The 16,788-nt window shown below is 43.8% G+C and overlaps 1 long non-coding RNA gene across 1 annotated transcript; it reads left to right on the top strand.

Annotated features, from left to right (window-relative positions):
• Positions 1–9,499: 9,499 nt before the first annotated feature.
• Positions 9,500–16,782, top strand: LOC109149945. Its single transcript, XR_002049043.1, has 3 exons — positions 9,500–9,532; positions 15,802–15,808; positions 16,705–16,782. It is a non-coding gene; the product is annotated as an uncharacterized LOC109149945 (long non-coding RNA).
• Positions 16,783–16,788: the final 6 nt, after the last annotated feature.

Genomic DNA, 16,788 nt, shown 5'->3' on the forward strand with positions numbered 1-16,788 from the left:
ACTAATGTCCCATTCCATTAATCGTGCAATCCAGGTACAGCCACACACATAACACCATCGTAGGAATCAATCAACGGATCGGAATGAAGATATGAAACCATACTCAACAAGGAAAAGACCACAATCCGACAACAACGATGAAACACAAGTCATCATCCACAATAGGAAAGAACAAACCACACACGCTAGCATTTAAACACCAAACTAGCATGCTCATCAAACGGGTAAACTAAACATAGTTCCGAAGAACACACAAGACTCATCATGGTTCAACGAATCACAAGGCTGAACACTTAGCACGATTCAATACACCAAAACCTACATGGAATCCTACAGTAGAGTTCTAGACATACGAAACATCAAGAAGACACTCAAAAGCCCAACAAAAGAACATCGGAAGTCAAAACATTAATTACCGAGCCAAAAGAATCACGGGGAACAAATCCCCACACAATCACAATGTTGTACCCGCAGGTGGGGCTTTGGGTGGACCCCGAACCATGGTTCCGCCCGCGGGAACCATGTTCCTCATAACTCGTACCCTGCGGGTGGGGCGGTGGGTGGTGCACTACCCGCCGTTCCGCCCGCGGGTACAATACCCTGTACAAAAATATCCCTTCGGGGATTTTCAACACCAAGCTCAAATTCAAGTCCAAAACATCCAAAATCTCACCAAATACAACAAAATGACTTGAATGAAAGGAATAGCCAAGCAATGGCATACAAGAAACCTAATAACAAGCTCTAGATATGCATTTTCACAAGACAATGCATCAAAACCCACATTTCATAAAAATCACATGTAGAATCCAAGAAATCATCATATAGGTAACTAAAATAGATTTTGTAAAGCATGGGTTACCTCTTGAAGACTAAACCTTCACTTATAACACTTCTCAAAGCCCCTAACAAGATAGCACTAAAAACACAAAAGTAACATAGATCTTACCCTCCTAGATGCTCAAGAGTTGGAAAGGTGGAATCTTGGAAACCCCAAACTTAGCTTGAATGAAAAGCTAGCTAAATTTCTAGAGAGAAGGAAGAGCTTTTGTTTTGAAGGTGTAAGGGAAAGAATGAAAGGCAACTCTAGGTTATCTTGGAATACAATCATGAGGTGAAATGTCTTCATTACCCTTACTAAGATGGAAAAGTGTAAGGGAACTTGGGAACTATTCTCAAAGCTTAGAGTACAACTCATTGACTTGTGTTGACTAGTCAATTACTAGTCCCTGACTATTAAATTTTCAAGAATTTAAAGAATAAATTATCAATTGGATTAGGATTAATTGCTTAATTAGTCCCTAAATAGAATTTGGATTTACGGGGTGTCACATCCTCTCCCCCTTAAAAGAAGCTTCGTCCCCGAAGCTTGGGTACGACGAATTAAAAACAACACGGTAAAACGGAACAACAATGCGATAAGAGTGTCAAGAATATCCTTTTTGTCAAAACTTAAAGGATTCAAAAGATACCAAATACAAGCAAGAAATCATAGCATTGAAAGGTTGAAAGAAATAACAAACGGAGTTCTTTGAGCATAACAAACACTAAGGTCAAAACACAACAACCAACTTTCTAACTAACACCAAAGATCTAAACAACTAGCTCCTAGCAAAACAACCCACAAAGCTAACAACTCAACCCAACTAGCCAACAAGGAAGATCACACAAGGCGACAACAAAACAACTAGCAAGCGGCAACAACAACATAAAGGTAGCAACAAGCGAAGGAAGGGAGACGAGATTGCCACAGCTCCACCCTGGACTCGCTCTCCGTGTAACACCCCGTGTTACGACCCCTAAAACCAATTAATCATTTAATCATTTACCCAAAAGAAAGAATCAAATTCCAGTAATTAATTAGGAAAAGACCCACCATGGTCCATGTGCCCTCATCCCTAAAACCAACCCCCAGTCCTATAAGGAATAGAATTAGCAAGCCCATTGTATTTGGACCCTAATTGGGACTCTTAGGTATATAAATAGGGGGCATAGGAGGCACCTAGAACCCACACCACAATAATCTCTCATCACACAAGAAGTTCCAAGAATTCCCCTAGGAGAAATCAAGAAAGAAGAATCTTAAAGAAAGACCCTTCATAGCCAAGGAAATTAATTAAGGCTAAGAGGTAACCCATGTCTCAACAAAACCTATTTTCCTTGCTATAATTATCTTCTTTGGCTTCCTCTCACACTAGTGTCTTGATGAATCGTTTATGATATCGGTGATATGATCTTGATGATTGTGAGATGATTTTATGTGTTATCTTGATGATCTTGATTATGATAAGAGGTTCTTGATGATTATGTGATATTCTTGATGAATCTTGACGTTTCTTGATGTTAAAAGACGAACTATGAATTTGATGATTTAAATACGATTAGAGCCCTAGGCCAAATTGGGGATTTCGTATTGTTTTATTCTTGATTTATTTGGGTGGGAATTCGCATGCTCGGGTGTTAATTATGCTTAGGAGTCATGATAGGATATGTGCTATATGATCCGTTAATTGTCTACGTGGTGTCATCAATTGCGTTTAAAAGTGTCTAAGCATGGTTTCGGGTTTCACAAAGGATCCCGGGACGGGTATCTTGATAAAGAGTCAGTGGGAGGTAGGGGAACCCGCCACCTACCCGCTGCCCGAAAGTAACGCCGCCGGGCACCCGCTGTAACACCCCGTGTTACGGCCCTTAATCCCGAATTAATTATTTAATTAATTCTATTAATAATAATTAAAAAGGATTTAATTTGATTAGAAATCCCTTTAATTAATTAAGGTGGTCCACCACGGATCGTGGACCCTTGCCTAAACTAGAGTCCTAAGCCTATTAGGAATAAAGAAAGTATACCTTTACTATTCAGATTATGGTTAGGATTCTCTTTAATTAATTAATATGATCCACCATGGACCATGGACCCTTATCCCTAAAACAAGTCCTTAATCCTATAAGCAATAGAATTAGTAAACCCATAACCATTCAGACCCTAATTTGGACTCCTAAATATATATATATATATATATATATAAATATATATATATATATATATATATATATATATATATATATATATATATATGTATATATATATATATATATATGTATATATATATATATGTATAGATATATATATATGTATATATATATATATACATATATATATATATACATATATATATATATATATATACATATATATATATCTATACATATATATATCTATACATATATATATATATATATATATATATATATATATATAAGGACATAGGAGGCACCTAGAAGTCACACCACAATAAATATCACCACACAAGAACTCCCAACGGACTCCCCACCACCAAGCCTATGGAGATCAAAACGGATGGAAATCTTAGGGAAGAACCTTAATAGCCAAGGGATGATTAATTAAGGCTAAGAGGTAACCCATGTCTCAACAAAACCTATTTTCTTCACTATAATCTCCTTCCTTGGCCTCCCTCTATATTCTTATGTCTCGATTGAATTCTTCTATGATAATTATGTTATGTTATTGATGATTGATAAGATGATTTATATGCTTTCTTGATAATCTTGATGATCTTGATGTTAAAAGGAAGTTTTTGATTATGATGTGATGATTCTTAACGAATCTTTATATTTTCTTAATGTTAAAGATAAAATATGTTCTTGATGATTTGGTTGGGATTAGAGCCCTAGGTCGGATTGGGAATTTGTATTGTGACATTATTGAATTATATTTGGGTGGGATTTCGCATGTTCGGGTGTTGTTTACATTAGAAATCGTAATAGGAAAGTCCTACATGATTCTTGCTTTTTGATCCGTTAACTGCTTACGTGGTGTCGTTATTTGCGTTTAAAAGTGTCTAAGCATGGTTTCGGGTTCCATGAAGGTCCCCGAGACGAAATTATGGTAAAGGAGTCAGTGGGGGGTAGGGGAACCCGCCACCTACCCACTGCCCAGAAAACACCGTCGGGCAGCGAGTAGCCGCCGGGCAGTTGCCTGCCCGCCGGCAACCCACTGCCGGAACAGTGAATTCCGGCGGGTAGCCGGCGGGTGACGCCCACCCACCGGCTACCCGCTGGTCCATATGTAACACCCCGTGTTACGGCCCCTAAAACCATTTAATTAATCAATCAATAAGCCCAAGAGAAGGAATAAATCATAATGATTAATTAGGGAAAAAGGCCCACCATAGTCCATGGGCCCTCATATATAAACCCAACCCCTAAACCCAATCCTTAGTTCCGAAAGGAATAGAATTAGCAAGCCTATAATATTAGTTCCTAATTAGGACTCCTAAATATATAAATAAGGACTTAGGAGACACCTAGAACTTCCCACACGCCTAAACGCCCCACCTCCCCAGGAGAGCTCCAAGAATTCCCCTAGAAGAAAGCAAGAAAGCAAGAAAGCTTAAAGAAATACCCTTCATAGCCAAGGAACTAATTAAGGCTAAGAGGTAACCCATATCTCAACAAAACCTATTTTCATAGCTATGATTTCCCCCTTAGGGTTTCCCCATATTATTGTGTATTAATGACTTGTGATAATTATTGTTGATGATTGATGTGATGATCCAATGGGGGATCTTGATAATCTTGATATTGAGAGATTCTTGATAATTATGATATTCTTGATGATTATATGGATTTCCTGATGATTATGTGTTGTTCTTGATAATTGGGTGATGATCTTGATGATTATGTGTTATTCTTACCGAATCTTGCAATTAGAAGACGAACCGTATTCGTGTTGATATAAAAGTGATTAGAACCCTAGGTTGTATCGTATGATCTTATTCTTGGATTATCGGGTGGGGAAATCGCATGTTTGGGTGTTGATTATACTTAGAAAAGCATGATAGGTTATGTGCCGTTCGTTCCTCGTATTTGATTCGTTAATTGTCTACGGGTTGTCGTTAATTGTGTTGTAAAGTGTCTAAGTATGGTTTCGGGTTCCATAACGGTTCCCGGGGCGTAAAGTGTGTGAAAGGAGTCAGTGGGGGGTAGGTGGGGGGTAGGGGACCCGCCACCTACCCATAGCCGTAAACCACCGCCTGGCAGCGGGTGGCCGGCGGGCGGGCAGTTGCCCGCCGGCGACCCGCTGCCCGGAACAGTAGAAACCGGCGGGCAGCCAGCGGGTGGCCCACCACCCACCGGCTACCCGCTGGAAAGTCGTCCTACCCGGGACCCCGGCTTCCCCGTTTGACGTCCCCCATTCCCCGTGGTGTCCCAACGGACTCCGTTTATCGTGCCTATGTCTAGTTTGATGTTTCGGGTACCGTTCGTAGGTTTATGGGTCTATTATATTGCATGCTAGTTGAATTGGTATCCTGTTGACCTAGGTGGAAGAAGTATGAACCCCTTAGGACTATTCTTAGTAAGTGATGGATCACGCATAGGTTTTGTTATACGTTCTCTCCCCCTTCCTAATGTGTAATGTGGGTTGCATGTGCTTGCTATGTGTTATGTGTGTGTTACCCCAATTCGGTTGCGATCGGATTGGTTATCCTGAGCTGTGGTTCAGAAGCTAGCTGCGGTCAGATTGATACTCTTGGGCTGCGGTCCACCGTTTGGTTGCGATCAAACGTTTCTATACGAGCTGCGGTTCGTCCTTTTTCCTGGCTACGGTCAGATGACATTCTCTTGGGCTGCGGTCCACCGTTTGGTTGTGATCAAACGTTTCTATACGAGCTGCGGTTCGTCCTTTTTCCTGGCTGCGGTCAGATGACATTCTCTTGGGCTGCGGTCCACTGTTTGGTTGCGATCAAACACTATGATGAGCTGCGGTTCATCGGTCGGTTGCGATCGACCCCTCCGTGTTGCGATACGGGGCAGGGTGCTGCGGGGCCGTGTCAGAGCTATATGCGCTGACCCTCATGTATGGGCATGTGATTGGTCCTGTGGCGCCAACAAACTGCGTTATGTGTTGTGACATGGACGAGTTGTGATTACGAGTGTCTTGGGGGATGTGACTATGGGATTTATATTGGGGATTGTTCATGTTGGGTTATGATCATTGTTTATGCTTTGCCTTATCTGCCTTATCTGTTGTGAACTGTATATGCTCGTTATAACTGTTGCTTGTGTCTGGCCTTATCTGTCGAGTCATTCCCGGTTTTTAAAGCTAGAGTTCGTAGGATATATCTTCATGCTCAAAATGGTTTTCGTATATCTATATATATCTCTATATGTATTGTATTTCAACGCGTTGGAGTGGGTTACCAGCATCTCTCGCTGAACAGATATATTTGGCTTTCAGGCACAGAGGACTAGAGCACTGGAGCGCGCTAGAACTGGAGCGTAGAAGTAGAGTAGTTTCCCTTTCGGCCTGCGTGCCATGTTATGCATTGTGTTCAATGGATATTAGTTAGATAGCCTGTGCACCTGGGTTCTCTAGCCCAGGTGTGGCATAGCACCCCGTACACTTATGATATACTTTGGGATGTAATGAGATATTACCTTTATTATATAAGCTTAAAATGTCTTGAAAATCTGGGGTGTTACACCATACCCCACCCCGGGTCCCCGGCTTCCCCGTTTGATGTTCCCCGTTCCCCATGGTGTCCCAACGGACCCCGTTTGTCGTGCTTGAGTCTAGTTTGGAATTTCGGGTACCATTCATAGGTTAAACGAGTCTTAGGAATTGCATGCTAGTTGAATTGGTAACCCGTGGACCTAGGTGGAAGTTATATGAGCCCCTAGGAATTATTCTTTGTATGTGAACGATCACAAGTAAGCTTAATTATATGTCTCCCCCTCCCTATGTGAATTATGTGATATTACGTGTTATTGTGTGTTACGTGATGCATGACCCCAACTTGGTTAAGATCAATTGGGCTATACGGGCAGTTGAATGGGTTGAGAACCATCCCAATTGTTAACCAGGTCGGTTAAGATCGGTCAGGGATATTGATATGATATAGGACTGAGGTCCACTATACGGGCAGTTGAATGGGCTGAGAACCATCCCAACTGTTAACCAGGCTGGTAGAGACCGGTCAGTTATATAGAGATTATGTATAGGACTAAAGGTCCACATGGGCCTCGGTGATATGACCCACCGACCTGGACGCGCCAGGCGGTGTGTAGGGCCAACAAGCCGAGGAAGGCTGTAGTCCACCGACCTGAGTAATCAGGCGGTGTGTAGGGCTACGGCTGGCTGCGATCCACCGAGTGGTGGGACATCGGTACGTAGGACCGTAGTCTCCGAGGATCTTTGCCCACCGACTGAGTTTAGCTCAGCGGTGTGTCGGGCTTGATCCGCTACGGTCCACCGATTGTGCGCATCAACGGTGTGTAGGGTCGTAAGTCCCCCTTGTAAAGGGGATCGCGGTTCACCGACTAGGCGCGTCAGCGGTGTGTTGGATCGTGATCCGACGTTGAGTTCGTCAGCGGTTCTCAAAGGGTTGGTTGCGATCAACTCCCCTCGTACCGCGGTACTGAGGTAGGGTGCTGCGGGGCCGTGTTAATGCTATAAGCATTAACCCTCATGTTCGGGGCATGCGATTGGTCCCGTGATGCCATCAATGATTATGTGATATGAATGATGATTGGATGATGATGTGGATTGGAATTGAGAAGTGGCTTGTGACCGTAAATGCGTATTTCTTATAATGTTATTTCTACTTAACTGCTTATTGTTGTCTGATGTGCTTATCCCGATTTGCTGAGTCTATTCCTGGTTTTAAAACTAGTGTCTCTTAAGTATATATCTTTCTGCTTCGAAATGATTTTCGTATATCTATATATATATCTATCTATACTATATTTCAACGCGTTGGAGTGGGTTACCAGCATCTCTCGCTGAACAGATATATTTGGCTTTCAGGAACAGAGGAGTAGACACTGGAGCGCGCTAGAGATTTGGAGCGTAGAGTAGATAGTTTCCCTTTTCGGCCTGCGTGCCATGCTCATGTATTTATATTATTCAGGATATTAGTTAGTTAGCCTGTGCACCTAAGTTCTCTAGCTCAGGTGTGGCATAACACCCCGTACTCTATTATATTATGTTTTGGGATTTAATGAGAATTTACCTTTATCATATTAGTTTTAAAAGTTTCAAAATTTCGGGGTGTTACAGTTGGTATCAGAGCCTAAGTTTGACCCTAGGATAAGACTCGTAAGACCAGACTTTAGGACATTAGGCTTGAACTCTAGGTATTTAGGAACATAGGATTTAGGAATCTTAGGACGCACGGTGAGATTGTGAGCCTACCTATCATCACATAACCTCCCCTCACTTTATCCCTCACTAATTTAAAGAATTTCCCCCTTCGCTTATCACATCAAGGTAAGGGTACAACACACTAACTCTTCATTCAAGATACTTACCCTAGAAATCTGTGATGTCCTTGCATGCTTTTACCTGCTTTGTTGATTATCACTCTTTGATTACCACACTTGTTTAATTGCCTAAGCATATGTTCCTAATTGGTTTTAGACCAAGTTAGGAACTGCATATTATTGTTTAACTATTTGATCAAACATGCGCTATTTGGATATCTGTTACTTGATAAAGTATTTTGGAACTTGCAATTAGTAATTTCATTCGGCTTATAAGAGCTCACTTGTCCTAATCATAATTGACCAATATAGTTAACTCACTTATAGCCCGATAAGTACTTACATGAGTTGCATGGAGGGAAATTAATGGGGAACATAGCATTAATTAAGAAGGGGAAGGATGGGGCGTAGGATCCTTATGATATCTAGTTGAAGTCTCCCATATTCCTTTGTAGTATCATAATAACGTGATCCCTTGAGTTTTCCATGTATTCAAACCCCTTTCGTTGCTCACATAAAGTATGGAATTCCTTGAAACTTATAATCACTAGTACAAAAAATATCAATAAAATCTAATAATTTGCGTCCAAAGTTTAAACTTTGGACGCCTAAAGTGCAGTGCGGTTGCAATTTCGTAATTAAATTGCCACTTTATAATTTACTTTTTATTTTAAAAAATAATTCGCGTCCAAAGTTACAAACTTTGGACACGAATAATTGAATGCGGACATCATTCGCGTCCAAAATTCCCAACTTTGGACTTGGACTATTTTTAGGATTTTAAAACAAAAACCCTTCCCACTGTCCGCCCCAATCCTCTTCTCCAGAACATACATAAACCACAAAATACCCCACATCTACCCCCGCCGCCGCCGACTATTTCAATCTTCCCTTCGCTTCGTCGCGGCCACCACCGTTCCTTGCACAACTTCGCCGCCGCCGTTCCTCGCACAACTTCATCGCAGCCAGTCTCCAGCGCTGTGGCCTTCGCCACCGGTCTCCAGCCCCGCCGCCGCCGATCCACGCCGCAAGGTCGCCTCCGTAAGGTTCTCGCCGCAAGCAAGTCGCAAAGTGTGACATTTAGGGTTTTAGATTAGTTTTTCCTTTTGTTCCTAGTTTAATGTTAGTTTGGGCTTTAGGGATTTGGATTCTCATTTCTCGGTTCTATTTCAATTTTTTTTTTTGAAACGTTTCAGTTTTTAAGGGGAAGGGTGAAAAAGGATGATAGTGGAAGCGAAGATGTGCGGTGTAACACCCTGAAATTTCAAAAACTTTTAAAGACTATGTAACAAAGGTAAATGATCATAAATCCGAAAATGCTTATAAGAATACGGAGTGTTATGCAACACCCGAGCTAGAGAACTCAGGTGAACAGGCTAAATTCTAAACCTCAATCAGTATCAATACAAAATCATGGCACGCAGGCCGAAAGGGAAAACTATCTAATCTACGCCCCAAGCTTTTAGCGCACTCCAGTGATCTACTCGTCGATGCCTGAAAGCCAAATATATCTGTTCAGCGAGAAATGCTGGTAACCCACTCCAACGCGTTGAAATACAATACATATAGATATATACGTAGTTATACGAAAAACCATTTCGAAGCATGAAGATATATCCTAAGAGACTCTAGCTTTCAAAACAGGGAATAGACTCAACAGATAGAGCTTAGCACAGACAACAGTCATAATCAAGCATATACACTTCATAAGCATAGCTGCCCACTGCCGGTGTTGCCCAAATAGGCCGCGGGTAAGTGGCGGGTCCCCTACCCCCACCTACCCCCCATTGACTCTTTTTCATCAAAAACGCCCCGGGAACCTTTGCGGAACCCGAAACCATGCTTAGACACTTTCAAACGCAATTGATAACACACGTAGACAATTAACGGATCAAAATCGAGAAACATACGACACATAACCTATCATGCCTTTCTAAACATAATCAACACCCAAACATACAAATTCCCACCCAATCTACCAAGAATAATACCATACGAATTCCACGATATAACCTAGGGTTCTAATTATTTTTAAATCAACAAGAACACAATTCATCTTCTAATATCAAGATTCGGTAGGAATATCATATAAACATCAAGAACATCGTATAATCATCAAGAACACCAAGAACACCATATAATCATCAAGAACCTCTTATCATCAAGATTACCCATGGAATCATAACATCAATTACCAAGATCATTATAACGAATCATCAACACACAAGAATATGGGGGAAATCCTAAGAGGGGAATCATAGCTATGAAAATAGGTTTTGTTGAGACATGGGTTACCTCTTAGCCTTAATTAATTACTTGGCTATGAAGGGTCTTTCTTTAAGCTTTCTTCTTTCTTGATTTCTCCTAGGGGAATTTTTGGAATTCTTGGTGTGGTGAGAGATTATTGTGGTGGGGGTTCTAGGTGCCTCCTATGTCCCCTATTTATATATCTAAGAGTCCTAATTAGGGTCCAAATACTATAGGCTTGCTAACTCTATTCCTTTTAGGACTAGGGGTTGGGTTTAGAGAAGAGGGCCCACGGACTATGGTGGGCCTTTTCCTAATTAATTATTGTAATTTAATTCTTTCTTTTGGGCAATTGGTTAAATGATTAATTGGTTTTAGGGGTCGTAACACGGGGTGTTACACTCTCCCCCCCTTACAAGGGGCTTCGTCCCCGAAGCCCGGTGTGTTAATCCTTTCTTTCACCCCTCGACATCCCGCTTCTTGGCCTCCTGGTTAGGAATGTGGCCCCGCGTTTTGCCTTAGCTGGGGTAGACTGGACTTCTGGTGGTGTTGTGATAGGAAAGTTTGGGTCTACCTCGATTTCCTGCTCCTGAGCTGGACGCCTCGCGAGTGCCCAAGGTGGCCTCGATTGCTGCCACCCTCTGATCTAGTGCGCGTGTCGTCCGGATCAAGGATGAGAACCCTTCCTCCATGATTTGGTTTTTCCGGTTGAGTTGTGCGAGTATGCGCTCATTGATTGAGCTCTCGTTTTACTCCCTTGGGTTCCCTCCCGATCGTGGGTGCAATGATGGGTTAGGCTCGTCATCATCCTCCTGATCCTCATTTCCCTCCAGACCCCCACAATCTTGCATTGCTCGTTTGAGCTTTTTGTTGGAGATGTCCAATCGGTCAACCAACTCCCTACGTTCCTCTTCGGGTTTGAGACAAATTTCCTCGAGGGTGACATATTGTCCTCCCTCGGTGTAGTAGATATCATTGCGTCGGAGGTTCTGGGCATTAAAAATCATGCCATTTACAGTCTTGACCTCGGTGTGGCTTAGGTCCACCCCCTTTTTCTCCATGATCTAACTTAGGATCATCCCGTAGGGCAGGCTAAGTCGGTTGCTTGACTTGCAAAATTCCATGTGTTTTAGCATGAGGGCCAGTAGGTTGAACTTGATTTTGTGCTTCAAGAGATAGGCAAAGGTGCACTCTAAACTCCCCACGTCATTGCTCTTATTGTTCGTGGGCAAGAGGCTATCGGTTACAATCATAACCAATATCTTTTGCTCCGCCGATAGCCACTTTCTATTCGGTCGTGTGGCCGAGGTGAATCCCTCCTCTTTCCCGAGTAGGTACCCGAGATAGTCTTTGTACCCCATGTTTTGGGTATCAATCCACCCTTTTCGGTCGTAGTTTGACACACCCGTGGTGGTCAATTTCAAGAGCTTGGCCAAACGGCCTTCGGAGAGTATAATTTCCTTGCCGCGGACCTTGGTGGCGATTTCTAGCTTATCACCCCGTTTGGTGGCTACGAGATGTTGATAGAATTCTTTTACCAATTCGGGGTACGTATCCCCCTTGATGGTGAGATACGTATCCAAAATCCCTTGGTGATTAAGCATATCAACCAATTCCGGAGAAAATTGATCGGGTTCAAGGGCTTTACCTCTGATTACGGTGTAGCCGGCGTTGCTCCATTCTGGGGTACGGGTCCCGAGGGGTTTCTTCGGCATTTTTGGGGTAGATGACACTTTTCCGGTGGGTCCCCGGCGCGTTTTCCGGCTGGTTTTCCGCCGGGAAGTTTTCTCCGTTTGCGAGGGAGGTGACGGCGAGCTGAGTTCCGGCGTTGGCTCGGTGAGGGGGGGTGACGGCGTTGTGGTGGCGTCGGGTGGTGTGCGGCAGCGGGCGGCGTCCAGGTGGGCGACGGGCGGTGCTGGTGTCGCGGTTTCCTCCGGCGGCAGCGGCGGCGTGCAGTGGTTACGACCTGGGCGGCCGGTCGTGACTTGGTCGCTGGTGGCGGTGGTCTCGGAATTCCGACGTCGAGGGAGGGGGGCGACGCTGTGTTATGGAATGGGAAGGGAAGAAAGTGGGGTAGAGGAAGAAGAAGAAGAGGGTTTTTGATTTGGGGATTTTAGGGGTTTTAGGGACTTGTAAGGCTTTAAGAAGAAAGTGTTCCTTTAAGGTTTCAAGAAGTACTCTTAGCTTAGTGGTCAAGACCTTGGTTTTACATGTGGGAGGTCAAGGGTTCAATTCCCATTGGCAACACTAGGATTTTCTTGATGGTGGGGTCCTTGTCTTTTTCCCTCTTTTGTCTTCTAGTGGTGGGAGGCTTGGCTTGTTATATAACTTTGGTTCCATCTCTGTAAGTAAGATCGAATTTCGATCTAGTTTTTTATTCATAATAATTCCGAAGTAATTGCTAAATAAGTAGTTTTACTACGAAGGTGATTACAATGAATTTTGCCGGTTTATCCTAGACAGAAATCGTCTTCCTGGTTTTCATCCGCGGGGTTTGCGTGGTCCTCGTCTTCTGGGGTTAGGTTCCCTCCTCGAGATTGCCCTCGTTCCCGAGGTCGACCTGGGTGCGGCTCATGACAAATATTTTCCCAGGAGCGCCGTAGTTCCCTTGGTGGGTGGTGCCCCCGTGTTGACCCATGGTGGTGGGGCGTGGCCTTTGGGGTTGAGTGCACTGGAAGACCTTGTGCCCCTCTTCACCGCAGTTGAAGCATCGCCAGGGATTGCCCATGCAGTCTTTACCTCTATGGCATTTGTTGCATTTTGGGCAAGAGAAGCTCCTTGCGTTAGCTTCGCTGTTCCCTAGGGGCGGCCTTTGGTTGGTCAGATTGCCTGGTCTTGTGTTGGTGTCGTTTCTCGTCCTTTTCACCGGTGGCGCTCCAACCCCGGTGTTTCTCTTACGTATCTATTCCTGAACCCCTCGTTGGAGTAGTTGGATTCGATAGAGATTTGCGGCACTGGAGTAAGCCTCGTTGAGGGTCCGAGGTCTACTTACTACTAGTGCTTTTCGGGCTTCGAAGTTGAGGCCTGATACGAATCTCTCTATTTTGGTCACCTCGGTGGGGACTAGTTCTAGCGCGAAGCGTGCTAGTTCGAGGAATCGTTTATGGTATTCCATGACGGTAGTTGTCCCTTGTTTCAAATGGAGGAACTCTTCGTACATGGATGCTTTTACGTGTGTTGGGTAGAATCGTTCTCGTAGTCGCATTTTGAGGTTTTCCCAGTTGAACCCTGGTTCTTGTTGGTAAGCGGGCCCCTCGTGGACCCACCAGAGATCGGCCTCGTGTCCGAAGTAGAACGAGGCTATCTCCACGCGTCGTTCTTCTGGGCATTCCACTAACCCTAGAATTTTGTCGAGGGTCCGGTTCCATTCCTCCAGGATCACGGGGTCCTCTTCTCCTGAGAACGTGGGTGGTCGATGGTTTGAAACTTGTTGGGCGACGTCTGAGTTCGCGTTTGATGGAGGAGGCGGGGGCCTGTTGTTGCGAAGAGCTACGTCGCTTAGTGCCTGGGCGACTTGCGTTAGTTGTTGGAGTGTTTGGGTCAGGGGGTCGTGTGTGGCGGGTTCTGGAGTCCTTGATTGTCTTCTGTTTGGCGCCATGCTATCGTCTTTCTGGGTCAATGTTCATAAGAACGTTAAGTTAGAGCTCAGTGCTCTTCTTTCGATGTGATAAGCGGGGGAAAAAGTTCTCTTTAGATAGGGGAGGGATAAAGTGAGGGGAGGTTATGTGTAGGTTTCACAATCTCACTGCGCGTCCTAGGATTCCCGAATCCTATGTCCCTAAGTACCTAAAGTTCAAGTCTATGTCCTAAGGACTGTCTTAATAGTCTTATCCTAGGGTCAAACTTAGGCTCTGATACCAACTGTAACACCCCGAAATTTCAAAAACTTTTAAAGACTATGTAACAAGGGTAAATGATCATAAATCCCAAAATGCTTATAAGAATACGGAGTGTTATGCCACACCGAGCTAGAGAACTCAGGTGCACATGCTAAATTCTAAACCTCAATCAGTATCAATACAAAATCATGGCACGCAGGCCAAAAAGGGAAAACTATCTAATCTACGCCCCAAGCTTCTAGCGCGCTCCAGTGATCTACTCGTCTGTGCCTGAAAGCCAAATATATCTGTTCAGCGAGAGATGCTGGTAACCCCCTCCAACGCGTTGAAATACAATACATATAGATATATACGTAGTTATACGAAAAACCATTTCGAAGCATGAAAATATATCCTAAGAGACTCTAGCTTTTAAAACAGGGAATAGACTCAACAGATAGAGCTTAGCACAGACAACAGTCATAATCAAGCATATACACTTCATAAGCATAGGGAAACAGGCAAGGCAGATAAAGATAAGCACAGTAATATCCATAACCCAACATATACGATTCCCAACGTAAATCCCAAAGTCACCTCCCAAGACACTCATAACAACAACTCATCCACATCTCATCACATAGCACACTTTGTTGGCGTCACAGGACCAATCGCATGCCCATACATGAGGGTCAGCGCATATAGCTCTGACACGGCCCCGCAGAACCCTGCCCCGTATCGCAATACGGAGGGGTCGATCGCAACCGACCGATGAACCGCTGCTCATCATAGTTTGATCGCAACCAAACAGTGGACCGCAGCCCAAGAGTATGTCATCTTACCGTAGCCAGGAAATATGAACCGCAGCTCATGTAGAAACGTTTGATCGCAACCAAACGGTGGACCGCAGCCCTATATAATATTTATATACCTGACCGATCGCAACCGTCCTGGTTAACAGTCAGTATGGTTCTCAACCCATCCAACTGCCCGTATAAACAATTTGATCGCAACCAAATTGGGGTATCATGCACACATAACACATAGCAAGCACATGCAACCCACATTAACACATTGGGAAGGGGGAGAAAACGTATAACAAAACCTATGCGTGATCCTTCACATACTAAGAATAATCCTAAGGGGTTCATACTTCTTTCACCTAGGTCAACGGGATACCAATTCAACTAGCATGCAATATATAAGACTCATACAACCTACGAACGGTACCCGAAATATCATACTAGACATAGGCACGATAGACGGAGTCCGTTGGGACACCACGGGGGTCGGGGAAACATGAAACGGGGAAGTCGGAAACCCGATGTAGGGCATTTTCCAGCGGGTAGCAGGTGGGTGAGGGTTCACCCGCCGGCTGCCCGCCGGTGGCGTGGCTCCGTGCAGCGGGTGCCCGGCGGGCAGCTGCCCGCTGCCGGTACTGCCCAAATAGGCCGCAGGTAGGTGGCGGGTCCCCTACCCCCACCTACCCCCACTGACTCTTTTTCATCAAAAACGCCCCGGGAATCTTTGCGGAACCCGAAACCATGCTTAGACACTTTCAAACGCAATTGATAACACACGTAGACAATTAACAGATCAAAATCAAGAAACATACGGCACATAACCTATCATGCTTTTCTAAACATAATCAACACCCAAACATACAAATTCTCACCCAATCTACCAAGAATAATACCATACAAATTCCACGATATAACCTAGGGTTCTAATTATTTTTAAATCAACAAGAACACAATTCATCTTCTAATATCAAGATTCGATAGGAATATCATATAAACATTAAGAACATCGTATAATCATCAAGAACACCATATAATCATCAAGAACCTCTTATCATCAAGATTACCCATGGAATCATAACACCAATTACCAAGATCATTATAACGAATCATCAACACACAAGAATATGGGGGAAATCCTAAGAGGGGAATCATAGCTATGAAAATAGGTTTTGTTGAGACATGGGTTACCTCTTAGCCTTAATTAATTACTTGGCTATGAAGGGTCTTTCTTTAAGCTTTCTTCTTTCTTGATTTCTCCTAGGGGAATTTTTGGAATTCTTGGTGTGGTGAGAGATTATTGTGGTGGGGGTTCTAGGTGCCTCCTATGTCCCCTATTTATATATCTAAGAGTCCTAATTAGGGTCCAAATACTATAGGCTTGCTAACTCTATTCCTTTTAGGACTAGGGGTTGGGTTTAAAGAAGAGGGCCCACGGACTATGGTGGGCCTTTTCCTAATTAATTATTGTAATTTAATTTTTTTTTGGGCAATTGGTTAAATGATTAATTGGTTTTAGGGGTCGTAACACGGGGTGTTACATGCGGCCACAGTCTCCGAAGAAGAAGGAGGCGCTGGGATGGATGGAGTAGCTGAGGGGGTTGTTGTACGTGGTCTATGAGATGCTGTTCCAGAGG

Source organism: Ipomoea nil, unplaced genomic scaffold (genome assembly GCF_001879475.1).
Source record: "Ipomoea nil cultivar Tokyo-kokei standard unplaced genomic scaffold, Asagao_1.1 scaffold2165, whole genome shotgun sequence".
In the NCBI taxonomy this organism is placed as follows: Eukaryota; Viridiplantae; Streptophyta; class Magnoliopsida; order Solanales; family Convolvulaceae; genus Ipomoea; species Ipomoea nil.